Consider the following 24,949-nt stretch of genomic DNA (forward strand, 5'->3'; position numbering starts at 1 on the left):
AAGAGCTCTCATTATAAACAGCCGTTTTATTGGTACCTATTAAAATCAAGTTTAAAGGTAGAAAAATATATCTAATGGTTAACCTAAGAAATTAGTTAAAAAAAAAAAAACTGGTTTGAAAACCTACATTTGTGTTTTTCCTTTCCGATCAATGGTTTTAGGGATGCTAATAAATACTTAGAATAATTAATGTTAATTAGGCTGAATAACTGGAAAAAGGATTGTAAAAATGTCAAAAAAGATAAAGATAAGGGGCTTATCCCAAATGGATAAATATTTTTATATGGTTATTTTGAATGAGATAAATAAAATGGACATTTTTGGATTTAGATACAAGGTTTTGATACTACACTATGTAAAGTAAAAAAAAAAGGGCCAAAGAGATCACCTACTCCCCCCCAACATTAAAGTTCAAACAAGTCCGCTTTAGCACAGTTTAAAATATATGTATTTATAGAGCTAAAAAAATACATATTTATAGACTGAAATACTTGATCAATGATTGGGACAACAGACCTATTAATCAAATTGAAAATTGAGAAGGGCCTAAGCTCTTTGGCTGAAACTTGGGAATCCCAGAGACTTTTCTATATAATTAGATACAATGCACACACAAAAAAAAAAAGCTTCTGACACTCCTTCTAGAAATAGGAATTACTGATTAAACCTAATAAATATAAAAATTAAAGGTACGAGATTTAATAAAATTGAGATAAAGTTTGTAAAATTGGTATATTAAATGGGCTTTATATAAAACATTTGCTTAATTATATTGTGGGATAGATATATTTCAATGGAAAAACGCTTCCCCTTCTTGGTATTATAAGGCTGGGCACATATCTGTCCCTTAGAAAATATTAATTGAACAAAGTAAAGGAAACCAATAGAGTATCGTGAGCCTTCCAATATAACGTAAAATTAAAAACTAATATTCAGTGGCTAATAGACAATAAAGTAAGAGGTTTACCCTGGGTTTAACTTATAACCCAAGGAAAAGAGACCTCACTAAATACCTTATGCAAGCTTTGGAAGACATGCTAAAGTAAATCTTAAAGTTTTAAAACATGGAATTCTTTGTTTACAGCTCTTCTCACTGATACAAAAAAAAGCCAATTAAGGAGATACAATTGGATCTGCGTGACAGAGCAGTTCTCTGGGGAACTGGAAGCATCTGTCTTTGTCTTGCAGATCAGAAATATAAATACAGCAAACAGTGACCTAGAATGAGCCTAATTAGCTCAACGAGATAATACTTAAGGCCAAGAAATTTTTGGCATTTTAGAACTCATAACTCTGACGTGTCCTTCAGCATTTGTCAAGAAATCTTAAATGTCGGTTTCATAAATAGTAAGCCTTAGTGATTTGAGCAAGCAAATTCAGCTTACTCCAACTATTATTATACCTATCTTATAAGTAAGTTTTAAAGTGAACCTATCAGATCTCTAGCTTTTGTCTGTTTATAAGCCTGAGTACACATTATAGATGTGAGATATTTCTACAGCTGAAAAAAAAAAATCAAAGTCAAAGATCTCTGCTTATTTGACGTAAAAAAAATAAGAGCTTACAAATTAAGTATTTTTAAAATAAAAACTGACCAAATTGACTTTCAGCGTTACGTGAATTGGAAAATATTCAATATTAAGATTACACTTGGTATTGTTTACTTTAAGTATGTTCTAATTAATATAGACATCTTTAAAGTCATCAATATTAAGTACAATACCTTTACTGTACCTAGTTTTAATGAAAGTCAAATAAGATCCTGTTATATCTGTTGCAGAATTGTCAAGAAAAAAATAGTAATGTGGTGTAGTAAAATTTTAAGTAAATTAAATGCAAATGAGATGAGAGCTTTGGGTAAATTTTTAAAATATATTTTTAAAATGTATGGTTAAGATACTCTCTAAATGTTTGGTATCTTTAAATTCTAGAGTTGTGCTAAATTGAGTTAAATGATAGGAGTTTATTAAATAGCTATGACACTTTCAGATAAAATAAGATTGTAATATGAATTATTTAACATTTAACTTACCCTTACAGAGAAAGTAAAGGTGTTTAGAAATATTAATAAATGGTTGGTGCTACCCTGAAATAATCTCTATTATTAAGGGTATAATCTCAGTATCCTAGGAAAGTAAGATAAATGTGTAAAGGAAGATATATGAATGTAATTATAGTTTGTTAATAAAAAATAGTGACTTTCTTCTGAAGCTGGTTACTTCTGAATGGAAGAGAAAATAAAGGACACACTAATGTGAGTATAGTAAGCTGTGGAACGCTTGTGGAAGAGGAACCCTGAGGAAAGGGTTTTGTACGTTGTCGGAATTGTCTAAGTTTAAAATCAACTTGGGCAAAGTAAATGAATCTTAGAAGTAATCTGGTAGAAGACTAGATTTGGTTTTCTCTCTGTTAAGATGACAAAATTTTCTAAAAATGTTAATCCACTTTCAATAACAAATTGTAAAGCTTCTTATACCACATAACTGACCTGTTCTGCTTTTACCTTTAACGTATTTTCTTGTTAATGAAAAAGAACTACTTTACAGTGATCTATATGTTTATCTGACCAAGTGTTCTGAAAACTTTTAAAAAGCTCCCCAAATATCAATTTCTAATTAAAGTTCTTTTAATCTCCAGTTAAGTTTGGGATGCTACAGAGGGCCCCTGAAACATCCCAAAGAGAGATTTTAAAGTAGTAAGTTTCATTTGGCATGTTAAATAACATGGTATTGTCAAATGAATAATAGATCTTCCTAGGTTATATTGTATGAGAAAATATTATTAATATAGATATTCTAGAAATTATATGGATTCCCTAAAATTCTGGTATATCTGAAATGTTACCAGTCATAATTCTAGTTATAGTGACCAGCTTTCTTTATCGATTATAGTGTAACGTTGTTTAACCATGCTTTTAAATCACTTGTCATTTATATACAGTTAATTGTTTCCTTCTGATGATTTTGCAAATTGCTTTCTCTTCAAGGAGATTTATTGATTTCAAATGAATTTCAAATTATAGCACTGAACTAAACTGGGTAAGTAATTTTAAAGGTCTAATGGATACTCTGAGTAAAAGAATTAGTTACATGGGACTGAGTAAACTGGTGAATATGGTTATAATTTTTGATTTTGTCTGAAATACTACTGGCTTTTAACCTGTTTCCCAGACATAAAGAAACTCTTCTCCTCAAGCTAGTTATGTTTCACAGAAATTTGATAAATTATACTTATGTACGCAGACTTGGAACAGTTATCTTTTCTCTCTATCTGATCCCTTAAGAGACTAAAAACTCTAAGGTCCCCAGTGGCTCTATCAGACAAATGAGGAAGATCATCTCCTAACAGATATAGCAATCTCAAAGTATTTTAAGGATTTTAAAGAGAAAAGAATTTACCTAAATCTGTAAGGCAGAAATCCATGACAAGCCCTTGACGAGGCATTCTGGGCCTAAGAAAACCTTATTAACATTCTACCCTGAGAGTCCTTATTAAAAGTTCCAACACAGCCAATTTAAAAAAAGCCTATATAATCAAATAATCAGACTTAGCTTGTAAATAAATTAATCTTGATTTGACTATATTTGAGAAAACTGAGGGTAACTTTAGAGAGAAAAAAGATTATATTTTAGTGGATATTAATTTCTAGTTTTGTTGATTGAGGTCTATATTTACTTAGACATTTCCCAGATCATTCCTTGCTGTTATGTCACATTGCTGTAAAGTTTAATTGAATTATGAAAAGAAAACTCTAGGTTTGTTTCTGAGGCTCAGTAATCTATCCTTGGTAAAGATCCAATGCCCCATGACCAGAAGCCAGGGGAATATACATACTGGTACAGGCATGACTTAAAGAACTGTCTCCAACCTGAATGGAAGGACCCTTTATCAGGTACTCTTAACAAGACCATACACACCAAAGCTGAAGGAAATGGACTTTCAGATTCATTTCCTATCAGAAACAGCCCCTGCAGTGCACTGGCCTATAGAGCACTGCTCACCTTAAAACAATGCCCAAATGGAGAAGAATCTAGCAGGTCAGGATGAGAAGAAGTCAACATCTGAAGAAGACTGCAGACCCAAGACACAGAACCAGGCCTGTATGCCAATTACTTTGATAATTTCTCCTACCTTTGATTATGAACTACTCCAGCTGCTAAGATTATGGTAAATTACCTATGTCTAGTACTTCTGTGTTACCTTGGTGGGTTTCCCTACTCCAAGGCTCTAACTAGATAGCCCTCAGAAACGTTATTCTAAAAAGAAATTATAGTTCTGTTTAGGCCACTATTGATCTTACAAGGTGGGAGACCTCACCTGGCCAATTAATACCTGCTCTGACCCTGACCATAAATATGAAATTTCGCATAAGATCACTCAAACTCAATCAGGAACACAAGGAAAATTTTAACCCAAAAATATAACTTCTCGACTATTAAATTCTTACTCATGACTTTATAAACGTTACTAGCTGAATTACTTATATTCTATCTATATAATAAAATTGTTATCTGTTACATTTCCCAATGTGTAACTAGGCCTACAAAATTGATGATGGCTAAACATCTTGAAGGAATAGATAAAATTTATAACTCTGTGTAAAATAATTGTAATAGTGTGATTCTAGTTATGGTAATGAGCAACGAAGGGTAAACAATTCCTGGATCATAATAGACTAGTAAGACAGGCGATCCAGAGAACTTTTAGTATCAACAGGGTCTGATAAAAAACTAACACCTTGAATGGCAGCTCAGAAGATACTTCACCTGAACTAGGAATGAGCCATCCTAGCACCCTGGGACAAAATTGGTCATGAAACGTCTCTCAAAATATTGGTCGAATTTAGGACCAAGGAGGAGCACTGTGAATGAAAGTACTACAATGTGAAAGAAAATACTGCAACCATGTCAGTAAACAAAGAATCCTGAAGCCAAGCCATCAGCAGACACTGCCACACCCCAGCGAGTACAGGCCTGCAGCCCAGCCTCTCAGCCACTCATATCGGTGCCCTCTGAGCAGACTCAGAATAAGAAAGGACAGGATACTTGCCCTATATAGCTAGGTGCTTGTTAAAGTATGAATTCAGTGAGTCCAAATGTTTGCTTCCTCCCATACATAGAAAACCACTAAATACTTGAACTTGAGATACCTGGCTTTCTTTAGATAACAAGCAATCTTTTATTGTTCCAACTACCTGGTCTTTGTTGTAAAGCTCCTGTATATCCTAGCTCTTCCCATACCTCTTGGGAGCAGTTCCTCAGAGTGATCTGAGAGGCTGTCATCCCGGCTCGAGTCGTCCCGCCAAATGAAACACAACTCTTAATTTTAGGCTGAACGTTTATTTCAATCAACTCCCAGAATAGACACAACTCATCACTTCTGTAATGGAATACACTGGATCAGTAACCAAAAGCGTGTTCTAGTCCTGAAAAACTACTGGTTCCTCTTTCTTCCTGTCAGTATACAGTCCCACCAGAACTCATTACTTTGCTGTCTGCTCATCTGGTAACCAAACTCAGAGAAGAGTCAACTCAGCAGACTGCCCTACTGGGGAGAACAGCCGGCAAAAGCACTGTGGGTTGCCTGCCCTCCCGCACGCTCTGCTGACCCCTAGTGTCCTCCGTGGAGACCAGAGCAACAGAGCTGTTCCCAACAACTGCAAAGTCCCACACGTTAAGAAAATCATTTTATTTTATACGATATGTTATGTATATACCCATCTCTGAAAACAGCTTTGCCAGAAGCCCAAATCTTCAACATTAATCAGCAAAGGCAAATCCGGTCCCTAAGTGAATACAAGTTTTAAGACGACGCTAAGGCCTCCAAAGTTCTCTCCACGACCATCAATCAAACTGCCTGCAGGTCTGCAGCTGCAGGCGGCAACATGTCTGCTTTTAAAGCAAACCCATCCTGCCCTCGGGTGCTACAATGTCCCTCTACGCCCTCCCATCTCAGGGTAAGAGCAGCCGCTGCAGAACCTCACAGGGCAGCACTGACAGGACTGGACACAGAGGATCAGAGCTAAACTAAGCCTTCTGATGACACTAGCTTGTCACTGTGTCACTTTACAGATGAAGATATATATAGAGAGAACTGGGGTGATCTTGCTCAAAGTCACACAGCTAATAAGTGGCAAAGTCTATAACTCTGCTCCTCCCTCCGGCGTGACGCCCCAGCTGGGATGCCCACAGGGTTCTCTCGGGCCTGCCTGACCAGTCCTTTCCTGTCACTCATAACCCACCACAGGGTCTGAACCTAGCCTGCCTTTTCAGCATCTTTTACCTCCAGTCTCTCAGGAACAAGGCTGCTCGTGCCACTGTATGACTTCCGGCTTCCCAAACCCTCCGTGCTCAGGGTGGTCTTGCCTGTGCATCCAGCACCCTGCTCAGAGGCTCTTCCTCCCCTGCAGGAGGACGTTTCCACTCTCTGTAGGGACACCCCCTCAGGGAAACCCTCTTCTCGCCCTCAGCACAGCAGGTGTCCCAGGCCACATCACGAGCTGCCCCATTAGGACTGTGGGTGCCCAGGTTTGCCAGTCAGACCAGAAGCCTCAGAGCAAGGGATTATGCCCGGGTCTCCCTGCAAACCTACTGCCCGCCTAACAGTCCCCAGCCAACAGGTCACCTGGAAGTCACAGCAAGTGCCCCACCCAATCCAGAAGTCTCTTCATTTACCAGCACCGCTGAAGACTGGTTTCCAACCTTTGGTCAGTTTTGCACAAAAAGGCACCTTCCACTGTGAACCGGGGGGGGGGGTTTTGCTTATGCAACTCACCCTTACTGGAAACGTCAAGGGAAACCAAAAGGCCTTTTCTCGACAATTTTTTGATGACAACCTCCCACCCACAATACTCAAATGTTCAAGAGAATTGGGTCCACGTGATTTTGTTTTCCTTACGCTGTGGCTCAAAACACTGCAGGTTTCTTTCTCTTTTGAGGGTATTTGTACTAAGTTTATAGGCTTTAATCTGCTTTTGTCTCACTCTTCAGTATCCCTAGAAGTTGCCACTTCTTACTCCCTTCAGCAGCCTCCCTCCCAACATCAAGTCTAGGAAATCAGCTGTGATGAGGGGCCCAGGGGCAGTCACAGAAGATGCAACTAAGGCACAGAGAGGCGACATAATTTGCCCAAGGTGATCAGCTTCAACCCCTAACAGTGTGTGTCACGTCCCTCAGTTTAACTCTTATGCTAAGCAAGTTAACTTTTTGTAGATTATAGTTATAAACAGATGAGGTATCAAAATATACACAAGGACACACATCAAATCTAAGATGTTGATTAACTCCACTATTTTGTTTCTATTTATTTTATTTCTCTTAAAAAAATTAAGAACCTCTGCAGTCAATAATGCAAAATGTTACTGGGTTTTAAATCCAAAATATAGAGGTGTTAAGTGTGTCATTGCTCATCCTTATTTGTATGTTCACAAGACAAAATGATTTGAAAGACTCTCTCCCCTCCCCCTACTCACTACTGGATCTCACCAGAGCTCCCAGTCCACACATCTAACAGCCTTTCATTTACCCACAGCTGAACTGATCAGATTTTCCCCAGAATTCCCTCTGCAGGTTTCCCTCATCACAGCACAGCAGGACTATCATTTACCTCATTAATCCACCCAGAAACCTGGGCCTTACTCCATTCTAACTTCACAGACTGCATTCATCCTTTCTTATTTACCATCGAAACATGTCTTCAATCTGTTCGCTTTAACACACTAACCGTCTCACCGCTCAAGTGGAAGCCACCAACACTGCACTCCTGGACTCACGAGTCTCCCAAGTGGCCCTAAAGCCGCTCTCCCCTACTTGAGACAAATGGGATTGTGTCACTCCCGCGCTTTTAGGACTCTTTTCAAACCCACTCTTCTTAGAAGAAACTCCCAGTTCTTCACCTGGTGAAGGTCTTTGCCGTCAAACTGTCAGCTCAGGAAGGGCAGGACACGCCCTCTCCCCTTGGCCCCACCCTCTGGCAGAGCATCAGCATGGGAGGACCTGCTGAGCTACACCAGCCTGTATTCTAAACCTGGTCTTGATTTCTTAGCAAACTGCTTCACTTATCCATACAAATCCAAGGTAGATTAGAAAGATTTTAGATGTTGAGCTAGACTATTGATTTGGGGATTTTGCACTAGCAACCTGCAAGTACATGTTCTAATGATTCTGTCTTCTAAAAACCACACCCAGATTTAAGTAGTACTTGTGGAATGTCTTCGGAGTAAAAGGGACTGTACTTTTACAGACTTTATATTTTATAACATGAACAAACCGGACAGGGTCACAAATGGAACTGCCTCACAAGTGACAGAAGACAGGTGAGAGGCATATAGCAACAAGTCACAAAGATGGTAAGAGAAACGTTGATTCTCCAACCCCCCAAAAAATTTTTGAAAGAACCGAAAACTCTGAATTTTGAAAGTAAAACACTATCATATAAAGAAATAAAATAAATAATCCTCTTCATCAGTGTTTCAAGATCTGACTGCAGAATTTTTAGCAGGCCATACTGAATCCTAGCACAGAAAAATCAGATGGACTAGTGGTGAGTAATTTCCAGGGAAACGGCAGCAATTCCTCCACTTGTAAGAGGACACACACTCAATTGTCGAAGGTGATTTTAAACCACATTCTGGAGAAATTCAGAAGATTCAGGCACCGATTCTAGATGGTGATGACACGGAAGGACGGGTTGGATGCATGCTTCTAACTGAGTCACCGGCATTCTTACACTGCAGGGGGAAACGGAGGCTCTCAGTTATGAGCAGAGATGTTCCTGTCATGTCTCCCAGGCCGTGCCTCGGGGACTCAGTGCCCTGCAGCAGCCTGGCCCCAGGCGAGGACCCGCAGCGTGGCCCACTCAACCAGGAGGGGCACTGTGCTTGAGAAAGCCCATCCCCGATGGGAGAAAGAGGGGCTGGTGGGGTTGTGTGTACCTATAAATGATCATAGAAATACACCTGCATACATTCATTTGATACAATTAATATTAGAAGGCTATTTAACAAAATTTCAATTGTCAGTGTTAATTTTACCATTCCTTTCCTCTTGTCCCCTGCACTCTGAGACAGGCTTAGGCTCTCTCACACCTGCAGCTCTGATGCAATATTTGTGAAGTCATTTTACTTTGCTGCAAGTGTCCTCGCTCCCCGTGTCGCTGTGACTGTCGTCTCTTAACAGAGTCAAATGTCTTCCTGGATCTCTCCCTGATTTCCCTGCTCCTGCTTCTCAGATCCTGAGATAAAGAACAAGTGAAGACACATGACTAGAAAAGGCACTGTGGACTTGACCAAAGTCCTCAGTGACCCCCTAGGTGAGTGCTGCCCACCCCTTACCTTCGGTTCTCAACGTTCTGCCCAGGGTGACATCCAGACAGGAAAGAGTCTTGGGCCCAATTAAAAGCTGTGAGGCTTGGGTGCAGGGAAAGGTGCAGGAGCTGGTTCTGGAGCCGGGCCCCTCCCCACCTCTGCTACTCTCTCTCCCGTGGCCCTGCCCCCAAGCCCCCAGGCTCCCTGATATTCTGTCCTCTTCTACACTACTCCAAGCCCTTTTCCCCTTCCTTTATTCCCTGATTATCCCCAGCTGTAGTGATTTTTTCATCACAGCATCTAAAAAAATTTCCTACAGCTGAAAAAGAAGTCTCCAGAGGTCAATACCCACATGGTGGTTCCTGAAGAGAGCCCCTGGTTAGGTGGACCCTCACCAACACTCACAGGGCATCAGACATGTTGCAGGGTCGACCACCCCCAACAAGAGTTTGCTGTGACCCCTATGCCCGCACAGCATCCCTGTTCACAAAACTGTAGTTGGGCCACTTATCCGTTATTAAGAAGCAAAAGTAAAAAAATTGCTCATGTTTCTTACTAAAATTATCTATGAGGTGGAAAAAGAAATTGTAATAGAAAAGAACAAATTTGACTCCATGTTAGATGTGTTCATTTGGCTTTAAACCTGTACCCTGTTTTCTAGGCTAAGACTTGTTATCTCTGCACCTTTTGTAAAAGAAAGTTGCCTTTAGCCTGAAATATCCAGGAGGGCCTATTCTGCGGGCTCTGATCTTTAAGGATGTTAGCTCTTCTACACTTATGTAGAGATGGCAAGTTGCAAAATAAAAATAAACTTTGTTTTTTTTGAGGTTTTACAGGGGCGCCATGATTTGACCCACATGGACACCTGCAAGAACAAAGGATTCCAAGGAAATCAATTCGTACAGCAAGAAGTTTGCAACAACCAACCACACCCCCACCACTTTTTAGTATAAAAGGAGACTGAATTCTGACTTGGGGAAGAGAGTTCTCCTGGATATCAGTATGCCATCTTCTGAGTCTGCCAGCTTTTCAAATAAAGTCACTACTCCTTACTCCAAAAGCTCATCTCCTGATTTATTGGCCTGTCATGCAGCAAGCAGAACGAGTTTGGACTTGGTAAATAAATGACTGCATTAGAGGTAGTATGTCTCCACTGTTTCCGCATTTCCAGTATGTCACAACCAATCAATTTTATATGCTGTTTAAGAACACGACCAAAAAACCTATTATTCGGAATTGATTCCATGGAAATAAAATTATTTCTACTCCTTCAAAACTTTGTTCTTTTCTATTTTATTTTGTTTTGCTTATTGAAAAGAAAATAAAAGTCAAATCATTTTATTTCACGTATTTTTTATAGCTACATATTGTAAATGCTACAAAGATATTTAAATTGCAATAAAAATTGTTCATATATTAGTATAAAGATATATACACAATCAAAGCAGAGTAGGAAAGGAGTGGATATTTACTAAAAATCCACTGCACATCCAGTCTTTTACAAGCATATCCTGGAATATAAGCTCTATTATCCAGGGGTCCACCACCCCCATTCTCACTGCCGAGTCCCATAGTAATCAACCTCCAAAGCACCAGCATAGAACCACGCGATCACTATTTTAGGTATAAATGAGGGAATTAGCTCATTCAATTCTAAAACTGAAACCTTAAAATAAATACTGAACTTATTTACAAACAAAGAAAATTGGACACAAAAAAGTACAGTTTCTCCCCCAAGTCACAAAGATAATTACTGGTAAAGACAATATTTGAACTCATCTGCCTGATTCTAAAAACTAAGGTGGAAATCCCCTTCTACTGTGGAGGTCCAGCAGCACAGCCTATCACCCTATCTTTGTTCAGATCTAGCATTAGACAGCCTGAGACAGCACCCCATTCCTATGGAACTCGAGGGCAAACGATAACAATAAGGATTTTATATTCAGTAGTTTCTTGGTCTCATTTATATAAAGTGTCAGCAGGTCAGCAGAAAACTCTGGGAAATATGAGTGGGTCCAGAGCTTTTTGCTGATAAGAAACAATCTATCAGGACAGAGTGACCTTCCCATGAGAGGCCTCATGGACATAAACTAAAGGCAGCTGAGCAATGAAAACTAGCAAGACCATGGAACTCAAGCAAGAAAGATCCCTGCCATCCCCCACCCAGTTGCCTTTTCACCCACATGGACAAGATGGCAGAAGACCCAGGTTCTTGTCCAAGTTACACCATCATGGATTCTCACCCATAAAAAGTTATGACTCTATGCTGTCTTAAGCCCTTTCCAACTCAAATATGATGACACCAATATCTCAGCAGAATGTCTATGTCTTCACTTTCTCTCTTCTATTAGGATACTATATCTATGGCCAAAAAGCAGAAATCCAATTAAAAACACCATGCACGAAGGCTGGTGAAAGTCTGCGTAAGAAACTTTGTTCTCACGCTCAGTGAATGAAAACTCAGAAAAAGTGTTCCTTCACCCTCTGCAAGTGGGAGGTAGCCTGATTGTGTGTGTGTTTTTGTGCACGCGTGTGTGTGTGTAAATCAAATACAATGCATTCTGGGATGTGTACAGATTTTTTTTATGTTACTGTCATTTCATGAGGATGAGCCAACCTTTAAAGTAACTTGAATCTAGTGTTCTGAGAGAGTCCCAGGATCTTTTGATGGAGGAGGGGAAAGGGGAAAGGAAAGGAGGAAAGAAGTAAATGAAGCAAAGGAGTAAGAATACTACTAGGGAAAGGCAAGACTTTAATTTTGTTCCTACTTGCATCACACACAAATTAGGGACTGGCTTTCCCCCATGTCTCATCAAGCACTGAGTTGCAGAAGAAGAGGCGACAGCCCATTTCTCACTGAGATTGTGACTGTACATGGCATCTTATAGACACAAATTATTTACCCTGATCAAACACTCTAGCAGCAGGCCGTAATTCTCCTGTTTTGAGAGACAAGAAAACAGGAGTTCAAAGAGGATGTATAACTTGAGAAAAGTCAGAGGACCAGTAAACTAAAGAGGATGAATTCAAACTCAGATCTGAATGGAGAGTCTGATCTTCCCACTCCCAGGGCTGGAAAATCCTTAACAGACAGGCTTCCCAGCTCCCTGCATTGTTCCTGGCACCAAGCATTTCCCATGGCGATGGTATCCTGTTCTCACAGACACAGTGCTCTGTGCAGCCAATAACCTCCATTCGACCTTGATCATATATCTGCCTCACTCACCAGGCTTCTCCATACAGGCAGGAAAGCTGGCTTTCAAGTGCGTACAAAGCCACCCCTGTTCTTACCTGGGCTCTTCAGCGGCTTTTCCAGCATAAAGGCAGCCATGAAAGTGCTCACAGTTTGTACATGAGCCACACTACCTCTCTCCATCTGTCTCCCCACCTATACTACTTAGCTATGACCATTTTGAGAATCTTGGAAACAAATTTTTAAAAACAGAAAAGAAACTATTCTGTAACAAGTACTTAATACTTACAATTTTAAATGACAAATTACAAAGTGAGTATTTACAAATTGAATCTGCCTTCCTAGGTGTCAGTTTTAACAGTTAAAAAATATAATAGCAAAAAATTCTCACTTACAAAATTAACAAAAACTTCAACAATAATCTGGAATAAACTCAAAAACAATGCCCATGTTGTACATGGAGAAACACAGGACTGTACTGAGGGGTAAAGTAAGAAGTGTGAATGCAGAGACATCAACATATTGTATGGAGGAAAGCAGTTTTGTAAAGATGAACGTTCTCCTAAGAATAATTCAAAACTTACTAAAAATTCCCATGACAGCTCTTATCTGTTTTTTTTTAACTTGAACAAAATATTTTGGAACTCTTCAGGAATAATAAACTCATAATACTAGACAAGAAAATTGGGGATGGAAAAAAGAATAAAAAAAATCACACTGTCAGATATTAAATAAATTTTTACAATATGTAAGATATAGCACTGGAGTAAGAAAGTAAGACTGACAGAAATAAACCATGAGCTCAAAAAGAGACTCTAGTGTACATAAATATTTTTTACAGTTGGGATTTCAAATCAAACAGCAAAGTATGAATTCAATAATTGTCTTGGGACAATCAGAGAATCACCTGGAAAAAACAAATTCTATTCCAGTCATAATGACCACAAGAAAAATTACAGATAGTGATGTAAATATTAGAAAGTACTAATAACAGCAAATACAAATCTTTGCTTATAGTAATTCAACTTCTCCTCACTATAAAAAGTAGTATTATCATCTCCATCATAGAGATTAAAAAATCCTACAAAGGAGATATATACCATTATAAGAAAATATTTCTAAGAATACTATCAAGGATAAAACCCAAAAAGAAGACATTTACTGTCTTAAGATTATTTTCGGCCACAACAAAAATAAACCTACTGAACAAAATGAAAGGCAAGAAATGACAAGAAAAAGCTCTGTGATACATGTTAATGAAGACAAGGGGTTAATGTTCATAACATACAAAGAGCTGTCACAAAGCAACAAGAAGCTCCCTCACTTAAATGTGTGCAAAAGACAAAAGGGATCATTCACCTTTTAAAAGTCAGATGGCTAATGAGTGAAAAATGCTCAATACCTCACTGGTCATCAAGTGCAAACTAAAACATTGAAAAAGCAATTTTGCTCATCATATTGGCAAATGTTTTTAAAAAATATTCTAGGTAGTGTCCATCTTTGAGAGAACAAACTGAGCGATCTTTTTGGAGGATGACGTGTCAATGGATATGTAAACTCTGAAAAATGTGTTGTACACACAGACTGAACTCCATTTTAGGAATAGTTTCGTTTAGAAAAAAAATCAGTTCAAAAAGATGTACTCATCAGAGCATTTACACAGCACTGTTTACAATGGTGGGAAGAAAAGCTGAAGTGAAATCATATCCAGCGATAGAGAATTGGTTACATAAGTTATTCTACATCTTTTCATTCCCCGCAGGAGAAGGAATTTCTAGAGTCACTTGAAAGGAGCCTGTGATGTATGTAATTGTCACATCCAGGGACTAAATTTCCAGAAACCTTAACTAAAGGAATACTCATACAAGATCACAGGAATGTTTGTACAAGAAGGACGCCAGTCAAACACCCTTTCTGACAGTGGAAAATGGAGAAAACTTAAGTATCCACCATCAAGACAATGATGCGGTAAATGAAGGCGAGCTGTGGGCACTAAGGGGCAGGCGTTTTGGCGTGGTCCAAGGTCTTGTCCACAGTACTCTCCCACCAAAGGTGTCCTTACACAAGAGACCAAATCTACTGCACATCAGGAGACCCTTCTACTCTATCTGAAAGGACCGGGTGAGTCTGGAGTGGGAGGACGTCTATGATATACACCTCAGTGAATAAACCGAGCTGCACAAAACATATAGTATGGCCTTATTTTTCAATAAAGCATATATACACACACATATACATAGATTTCTCATATACATGTATGTATGTATGTGTATATATATATGACAGGCATAAAGGTCATGAAATATATACACCACATTGTCAGCAGTTTTTACTCTCAGGAAAAAAAGGGGAAGGGATGTAGGGGCCTTTCGGTACCACCACAGTTCTCTTTTCAGTATTTCAGTTAAATATACTTGGAATTTAAAAGGTTATTTAAGTCCGAAGTAAAATGGACGTTGCCTCCACAAGACAGAATGCTATACTGGTCATTAAAAATCATGCCAGGGGAGAGAGAATACTGTAGAAAAAAGTGTAATAAGCCGAATGAAAAATGGAGGTCTCCACAAAGTAAATAGGCACAGAGTGCTCGCTCGTTTTTATGACAGACGTAATACACACTGATGAAAAGAACAGAAAATAGATGTTAAAGTGTTAATTATTATCTCTGAGTAGTGGGACCAGGATAGACCCTTTTGTCCCTTTTTTTAAGACTTATTATATTAAATACACATTATTTTTCATCTGAAAAAAGCATTTTTAGATGTCTAGTACCACACATTGAAAAAAATACACGAGTACTTACAGAAATAACTAGGAGACACGGCAGCAGCGTCACACAGTATAGAACGGGCGATCCTGAATAACACTGCGCAGTTACATAAGGACCCACAAAGTGAGAGCACCTGCTGTCACAGGGCTTGGCCCCCTTCTATTTGTCAGTTGTGTCTTCAGAGCTGAGGCAGTTCTGAGCACGGCCAGTGTCAGTGCTGGTGTCTGGATGGATGCCACTGGAGGTGAGGGCACCTGCAAGCCGAGAGGAAGAACAGAAATCATCCTCTGCTTTTTCTGTCTTGATTCTTTGTTACTTTTGAAGAGAGGTGTAAATAAGATAAACTAAATCTTCCCTACTAAAATTTCAGTAATGAAACCGTTTTAAAGTGTTCACAACTTATATTCTGCCTATAACTGTCTTTTCAACAAAGCATCATATTTTTTAAATGTTAATTAACTCAGTTAATTAACTACCTGTTGAAACCTATTAAAGAACATGAAATGCACTATGTAAAATCACCACGCCTGCAGTGACTGGCACAGCTGTCTTGATAGCAGTGCAGTCAGCCCCCACCATCCCGCGGCCCTGAGCTCCTGATGCTGCTAAGAGAGCACGCTGCCACCTCAGATGGAGAGAAACGGTGAAAGCGTTTTCTGAAATCTACAGCACTGACAAAACATAACTGACAAATCCCAGGCTCCTTTGAGGCTGTCATTTTCTGTTTCTGGCCAACCCCCGTCAATGAGCAGAACCACCCCATTCCCGATCCATGGGAATCACGTGGGAAGCAGTTTTGGAGAAATTTCCAGGTATAGAATGTAAAAAACTATACATAGATCTCTGAAAAAAGAAAAGATGCAATACTCTGATTTTGGAAGAAACTCAAAATATTCTCCTAAGCCTTAGTAGCTGGAAAGGCTGGGCATCTCCTAAGCCACTTATTTATTTCACAGCCAGTGAGCATCTCCCACAAACCCTGTTTCCCTGTGTCTGCTGGGAGCCTCAGGCACACTGTTGTTGTCGATCTTATAAGTCACAGGGCTGAGGCGTGTGTCTCACGCCTGCATCTACCACACAGGCTCGCCTCCTAGCCTCACTGTCTGAACTTGGCCCCATTTCCTCACCTGTTTATTTGGTATCTGTTCTTCTGTAAGCTGCCTGAAATGCTTTTTGGAACATGTCAAAAGAATCAGTGGGTAGAGAAATGGACAGATGGACAGGTGAGAGTTGGGGAGACAGAGTGACTCCAAGAAAAGGGGAACAAAGAAAATTTCCTATGCAGAACCCTCTTCTAGTCAGGGAAGAAAACCACCACGGAGAAGTGTGAAGAGGCAGGTGGCTTAGGACTGTTTCCTGGATTCCATGAAAAGTCACACCAAGAGATGAGAGGGTAGAACTATAAATAATAAAAGAAAAAAGCATGCATGCTTGAAAAATATATCTACAATATGTACTTTCTAAAGAATAGATTCAAATCAGCACGGCCAAATAACACAATCCTTGGGTATTTACAGAAGTGAGAATCCCATCTCCAAACCACAAGGCATCCCTTCGGAGCACTAAGAGTCTACACGGGACGGTCATAAAGTTTTCACCGCAAAAGCGATGCTATCCTGCCCTTACGAGGAATGAGCAGCTGTGCTCGGGCTGCCCACGCGTGCCATTTACACCCCACAGCACCTCTACGGGAGAGGGACGCCTAGCGAGCCCCATCTCTGCAGGACAGAAAACAAGTCCAGGAGAGGCTAAGCCGACCTACCAGTTCTCCATCTCACAGGACTGGTCACTCCAGAGCAGGACTCGAACTCGGACCCACGTTTGTAACCGCAGTACTACCGTGATTTGTGTGCTTTTTGTGTGTATAATACATTTGTGTCCGGCATGAAAGGATATTTAACAAATGTTCGGTTGTCTTGTCTATCTCATTAGCTCACAATCTTTATATTTTTGAATTGTACTCTTTTCCCCTGGAGAAAGGAACGGAAAGAGCGAGGGTCAGAATGAGATGGGGCTCCATTCTTTATCTGTTACCACATCTCATCCAGTCCCCAACCAGGAAGAAGGAGCAAATGTTCTCTTCATCTTTAAAGAGAGAGCTCCACTGATGGTGACTTACTCAACTCCAAAACCAAGTCTGGGGGAAGGGCACAGACAGCAACCAGAGAAGTATCACCCGTAGGAAGGAGAAAAGAGATCAGGGGAGGGCTCAGGGGGTCAGCCTGATTTAATTTCAATGGATAATATAATACCACAGACTAAAAATACTAGCATGCAGTGAATTTGCTATTTCTTGACATCTAGCAAGTTTTCATAGCCCGCATGAAACATTATCGTGAACTAGTGAAAGGAAGAGTCCACACTGAGGGAAAATCAATGCCACAGGCAGGCTGAAACCCAGGTTGCAGGAAAGGAAGAGAAAAGGCATAGTTAAGAAGAGGGGAAAGTCTGGGAAAAAGACATCATCACAAGGACTCTCCAGCATCATCCAGCAATCATATAATCATTCATTCAAGAGAGAGTTACTTAGGTCCTATTTTGTGCAAGATTTTACACAGGGCAAAGCAAGAGTGCAGCGTCCATGGTGGCAGCAAGTGGCGGGGCTATAATACAATTCTGATCCTAGTACCTTGCACAATTGTACTCAGTATAAAGGCAAAAAAATAAGGTAAAATAATACTATGTAAACTCTACGCATGGTTGAAAAAAATTAAAGAAGACCTAAATACCTGGACAGACACACCACGCACATTCCTGGATCAGATGACAGCGCTCTTGGGATGGCAGTGCTCCCCAGAGCGATCTGTATACTCAACGTGGTCTCGATCACAATCCCAGCGGGCTCCTCTGCAGTAACTGACTAGCTGCTGCTACTATTCATATGGGAATTTGAGGGACTCAGTAACCAAAACGTACTTGAAAAAGAAGAAAAACATGAGAGGACTTGTAATTCTCAATTTCAAACCTTACAACTGTATCTCCAGGTGAGATTAGAGGCCATTTTTAAGTTATTACTGGGTTTATCCTTATTTTCAAAATTCTGTACAATGAATATACCTGTTAGAATAAGAAAAATAAAAAGTAAGATATCTTGTAAAACATGCACAGTGATTCATTCATTAGGAAAAAAATTATTTTAACTATAAAGAGGTAAACAAATATCTAGTGAAAAAGGACTACTTAAAAACAAGTGTGCATTTATAATTTTCATAAATTGAAAACTGAAAAGCACAAAAACATCAAGTTTCTAGGGAGACTAGTGAAACATATTAATAGTTATTTTCAAAAATTCTAATTGAACAATGAAAACTCAAGAAAGGGAAAATTGTGATTGACACCCAAGTGCAAACACATGGAGAGCAAAGGCCTAGAAATCACAGTTCCTTTAAATCTGCTTCTAACTCAATAGGAGAGGAAATTCCTCACTTAGGGGACAGTGGAATCCCATACATAAGACAGGATACACAGTACAAACTGCAGTAGTATCGGGAGTGAATTTCTTAGAATTCTAATGTTACAACATTGCTGAAAAACTATAAAAACACTGACAGACAGATTAAAACACACAGTCATATATATTATATTGAAACATATGTAGTCTGCTCCCATGTTGCATAGAAATACAAACATATTTGTTCATTTATAGGCACTGATTACTTTATACCACATAGAATATTTCAACTAAAACAAAAAATCAATAATACACTCCTCTTGACAAATCTACTTGATAAGTTACTCTGCTATGTAACCATAATGTGTTTAAGATAGATCTAAAATTAGTGAAAAATCTTTGTATGGTTTCTTGAATTGTTCTCAAAATTTCAAGCTTAATTTTCAAATAGATCTGAGCAGTATTTCTATATTATCTTTTCCCTTGTGAAATGAACAACACAGTCTGTTGTCAAAATTCTGTCCTTACAATGATTCACGAGCACCGTTTCCTAACAAAACTGCTGAACAGCAAGGCACTATCCAGACACTGTGACCAAATAAATGAAACACAAGGAAGACAGTGACCCTAACCTGGAGGGCTTATAATCTGTGTCAACAGCGGGTTTTTATTTGATTGGTTTGATTGGGTAGCAAAATAAAATCAATCAAGTACTTTCTGCTTTTAGCATTCTGTAAGTCATGACTGTTTTTAGTGTCATGAGAAGGAAAGACTTAAGCATGACTTGATTAGGTCAGCTAGCAACAATCATCACTGGAGAGTGAGTAATAAAGAAGTTAACTGATAGAAATGCTTCTGCCTACATGAGACCTAAAATAAATCTATACTGATATCCGAAAGGAAAATGAGGAGATGAGGTCCCCAATGAGAAAACAAACAAGGAATCAAAAAAGGAAAGACGTTTTCATTAACGATTCCAGGCAGTAGTGGAGCATGGTGGTGAGGATCACAGATGTTTGGGACGAACATGAGTGCCTGAACTCCCACAGCACTGGGTAGCTGTGAAACTGATATTTCAGAGAAATTTTCTGCATCTCAGTCTTCTATCCATACACTGGGGACAACAACCGCACCCATCTCCTAGAACGGTCCTACGAATTAAGTTATTTTATATATAAAATTTTAAATAAAATACCTCAGATTTTAAATAATACCCCAAAAGCACAAGGAACAAAGAAAACAGAGATAAATTGGAGTTCATCAAAATTTAAAACTTTGCTTCAAAGGGCACCATCCAGAAAGTGAAAAAACAACACACAGAAGAAATTTTTTTCAAATCATTGATCTGATAAGGAATTTGTATCTATAAAAAAAACAAGTACCTCCTACAACTCAACAATAAAAAGGCAACTCAATTAAAAGGTGAATAAAGGATCTGAAATGGTATTTTTCAAGGAAAATATACAAATGGCCAATAAGCACAATGAAACGATGTTCAATATCATTAGTTGTAAGGGAAATCAAGTCAAACCCACTAGGAGAAACCACTTCACACTCACAACAATAGGTTATAATAAAAAAAAGAGTAACAAGCACTAATAAGGACACAGAGGAAGTGGAGCGTGCAGCCCTTGCTGGTGAGGACGTAACACAGCGTGGCCACTTTGGAAAACAGCCTGGCAGGTCCTCAGAGAGTTGAACATTTGGTTTCTGAATGACCCAGCAACTCTGCTGTCTGGGCACAAACGTAAGAGAACTGAAAACAAATGCCCACATAAAAACTCCTACAGGAATATTCATGGCGACACTACTCATCACAGCCAAAAAGCAGAAACAACCCAATTGCCTATCACCTGATGAATGGGTAAACAGTGGGGCCCAGCCATACAGTGGAATATTAGTCAGCAATAGCAAAGCATAGAGTACTGACCCAGGCCACAACGTGGACAAACTTTGATAACGTTACTCAGTGTGAAATAAGTCAGTCACAATAGACGGTTCCACCTACATGAAGTGACTCGATTTAAATGAAATGTCCAGCACAGGCAAATCCACAGAGAGAGAAGAGTGGCTCCTTGGGGCTGGGGGAGGATGGGGAAGATGGGAATGACTGCTTATGCATACGGGGCTTCCTGTTGGGGGAATGAAAATATTCTAAGATTAAATGGGATGCACAATTCTGGGCATAGAGTAAAAACGACTGTATATTTAAATGGGTGAATTGTATTAAAACTGGTAAGAAAAAAAGCAACTCGGGCCAGTACCTTCCCTAGTAAATGCAAATTGCTAACTTTTATTAGAGGAAGAAGAAACTGCCCTCAGCATGAAAGTAGGAGATCAGCAAATGTGAGTTAACCAAAATTGGACAAGAGCATTTCACTTGAAACAGTTGCTGAGTGTACACGAAATATTCAGAAATAGGAAAATCAGTTTCACATCAGGAAGAAGCATTCTGCTTCAAATGCAGATCAAGGATTCAGCAAGCCCAGCTGCTACAAATGACCAGAGAAGAAACCTGGTTCTTAAAACAAGCACCAGAGCCAACAAGGAAATGGTGGTGAGGAAAGCAGGCGGCCGAATATCTGGAACAGTTTGCTACAAATAATTTCTCCACTGAAAATTTAAAAATAAAATGAAAGTGATAAAATGCTCTGTTGACCTCACGTGAATGGGCTTCCTTCGGTGCTCGACTGTTCTGTAACCCCGATTGAGAGACTCAGGAGAATCAGCATGTCTCCTGGGAGTCCCCAAAGGACTGCCCACCAGCACGCTGACCACCATCACATCTGCCAGGTTTGAATTGCAGAGAAGAGACCAACTTCTGAAAGGCACAGGAAATGTTGACAAGGGAAGAAAATGCTGCAGTCAGTCCTGGGACAGAGGCCCTCTGAGCAGAGGCCAGAAGGCTGCAGGTGAACTGCAGTGGCCGTGGGACAGGAAGCGACCATGGGGGAGCATATCTCAATTCTCTCCTCTCTCTCCATCGGGTAGGAGTGGTAAACCTGCATCCTTCTCACCTGGAACTGTGGGTTGGCTGGCAGAAGTCTTACCGACATGGAATGATTATTCAAGTCTCTGTGGAAAAAGTCAATAAATCGAGAGGGAGTAGGGAGCCAACTCCACAAGCCTCTCAATTGCACCCTTATTTATTGTGTATAATCAAAGGAAAAATTCATTAACAATTGTGTGATAGTAATAGGAACTTCGGGAAAGACAGTATGAAGCAGAGATTGTAGAATACACAATGAGTACAAAGGATTAGTGTATCTTTAGGGAAGTAATGGGGTGAGGGGAACAAGATACATTTTTAGACATGTGAATTACAAAGCAGACCACCAGACCAGCCAGGTCCTTGTTCTGTGGATCATAGACTATCTAACAGCACACAAGCTCAGCGTTTATACCTGAGGGCCTCGGTCCTTGCTTTGCAACCAGCAGAGTGCTATCTAAAACCTCAACTATGCAAGCAAAGCATTGTCTCTGCTTTTTAATGCAAGGAGACTGGAGTGAGGATGTACAGGCACTTGCTTGTAAAGCAGTTTTTAAGCATATATTTTTCTTCTTAAAGTTCACAGGCGGCTGGAGTGTGTTACAATTTGTTAAACCAATCATGGGCTCCCACATGGAACCATTATGGAGGACACCCTAAGATGACAAATTCTGCCTCTGGGTCTTTTCCTGCCATCTTCAGCCACTCTAGCAGGGTCTAGGTACATCCGTGAATAACGATCCTACAGAACTACCCACACTCTTAACTCCTGGTGCTTGAAACTTAATTTTAGCTCTACACAACTTACCGTAGAAAAGTTTCAGAAATAAAAGGTATAATATTCCTTTTATATCTCATCATATTACTGATTTTTCTGATTGCTCTAAGTTGCTTCTACTTGGTAAAGCAGATAATTCTGCAGGTGAATTCAGTAATTTCCATTGGGCATATCTAGCCATTTTGGGCTCTCTAACTTCTATTGGTCAAATACCGATACACTTAATTGATTTCTTTGTTTATCAATTTCAGCCGGGAGGAGAGGGAGTGTCACTCTTTTCCTCAGCCCACCCTCAACACTTTTCTCATCAACTCAGGCCTCCTGAAAACAAAACAAACGATTTGTTTCCCTTCTACTCTTTCCACAAAACCAACAGGAAACATCAGTCTGGAGAAAGAATTCAACACAAATGTTAAAACAAAAATCTATAAACCTGGAGCAACTCCATCTCCGAATCATGATACACAATGACATGAGAGTAAGTGTGTCAGGCACAAAGCATGCGTGAGCCTGACCACCTGATTTCTATTCTTCAAAGGAAGGAAGGTTTTCATATTTTTTATTATCATTCTTTGTCATTGTTTCTGAATATGCCAAAAAATAGTTTATGAAAGAATTATGCACTGCAATAACAGGTTACTATTGTATCAATTATAGAAGGCATTCAGAGGGGATAGGAAAAGCCACCTCTGTAAAAAATGCAAAATTTCTTCCCCTGTTAAGAACACGTATACAAAATGCAACAGAGAATTCAAATTCTTGTGGAGAGGTGCAAAAGCCACAGAACCAAAGCAAAGTCAACAGAATGAGTTAATTCAGAATTCACTGGACAAACATGCTCAATGTATTCAAATAATTTTAAAGGCACACTGCAAACCATTCACTTTATGATCTGCAGGCTAGAGGAAGCATTTCCTGCTTTAACAGACAACAGAAATCAATAGGGTGCCCCAACAAACAAGGACCAAAGAACAATCAGGTTTTTAACAGCTCTGATAAATCAGCATGTTCTAAAGATCAAAATCCAGAAATTTTAAGCATTCATTCACACCACAATGAAACAAGCACTTAAAAAAAAAAAAAAACAAAGAAACTAAGCACATAGATCATGTACATAGAACAATGAGGACTTCATGTACCGCTGGAAGAACAGGCTATAGCCTTTTACTTGAAAAATAAAACTACTTTTAATGATAACTGCTAAAACACATTTCATCATTCATGTTGCCTTGAAAAATCTGAGGCACTTGTATCTGATCAGAAAAGCAATTCTGGGTAATAGTAGGTTACAATTCAGTGCCAGTTTGCTTTAGAAGAAAAGAGAAAAAAAAGCTACTGTTTCTCATATCCTGCACAAAGTGTGAAGTGCCTCCCTCCCTCTTTCTCCTCCCGTTTTCTGAGCTCATGCTCCCCAACCCTTCTGAAACAAGTATGAGAAACTCTTATTCCCACCAATATGCCAAATGACAAAAGAATATCAATTTATTTGTGTAAATATATGCCTATACCTTGAACTGTAGGAGAAAGGTATCAGAAGTCCATATGAAACTTATTTCTAGATTCCTGAAATCACACACACAAACGTTCACACAGACACAGACACATACCCCCTGGATTACTGGGCACTTCACAAGTTTAGGAATTCCAACTTCTAGAAGATAACTTTGTAGTTAGTTTAAAATACAAATCTGTCAGCTTTTGAAAGCCTTGATCATCTGCTAAACCATCCAAATATCAAAGAGATCCAATTAGATTTCTCTGTAGAATGTAATTTCACTTGATGGCAAAACAGACCCTAAGAAGTACTGGATCAAAGATTCGTGTTTATCACTACCTATGATCGTTTTTAAGCACATTAACAGATTCAGAATTGTATGTCTCAACAACATTTATTCTTATTGAAAAAGCATACGTGTTCAACTCTCTATACAGTGACTAGGTCCCATGATGGTGTTTAAGAGCTATTTTGCGCATTGAAATATTTATTTTCAAGTGCAGACAAGGAGGGTGTGTATTACTCAGTTGTAGAGCACCTGCTTAGCATGAACAATGTCCTGGATTCAGTCCCCAGTACCTCCAAAAAATAAATAAAAATAAGTGCATATTTAAAAATAAGAATAAAGTTATATAAAAAAAAGCAGACTAAAAAGCACTGCAATCTATATGCTACAATTATACTAAAAAAAAAGTGTTTCTTTCAAATATTGACTATATGCCAATCACAGAGACTATCACAAATCACACCTGAACCATCACGTGTGATTCTCAACAACCCTAAGTAGACACGGATGAGAAACCCGGCACTGAGGATGAGGAGACGGAGCTCGGAAGATCCGGGGACTCTGACCGTCCTGCTCCCCGTGACACCACGTCAACCCAGGGCAAGCTCTGACAGACCTGCTCTGAGGGGACACCCAGCTGCATGGAACCTTGGGGCATTGGGGAGTCCCAGAAAACACTAAAAATTGTTCAGTGAAAAACCAGCTCAAATATATTACACTTTGCCACATCCTTTAAAAAGGGA

The 24,949-nt window shown here is 39.4% G+C and overlaps 1 long non-coding RNA gene across 2 annotated transcripts in view; it reads right to left on the reverse strand.

The window, feature by feature from the left end:
- LOC135320482 (uncharacterized) overlaps positions 1 to 24,949 on the reverse strand; it is a 60,617-nt gene that overhangs the window by 18,872 nt on the left and 16,796 nt on the right. For both annotated transcript variants that reach the window (XR_010379623.1, XR_010379622.1), the window contains exons 2-5: positions 17,997 to 18,182; positions 17,030 to 17,237; positions 16,051 to 16,110; positions 15,301 to 15,521 (exon numbers count right to left, since the gene is read on the reverse strand). This is a non-coding gene — a long non-coding RNA (uncharacterized LOC135320482). The remainder of the gene's footprint in view (positions 1 to 15,300; positions 15,522 to 16,050; positions 16,111 to 17,029; positions 17,238 to 17,996; positions 18,183 to 24,949) is intronic.

The sequence above is a fragment of the Camelus dromedarius genome, unplaced genomic scaffold (assembly GCF_036321535.1).
Source record: "Camelus dromedarius isolate mCamDro1 unplaced genomic scaffold, mCamDro1.pat HAP1_SCAFFOLD_117, whole genome shotgun sequence".
Taxonomy (NCBI): Eukaryota; Metazoa; Chordata; class Mammalia; order Artiodactyla; family Camelidae; genus Camelus; species Camelus dromedarius.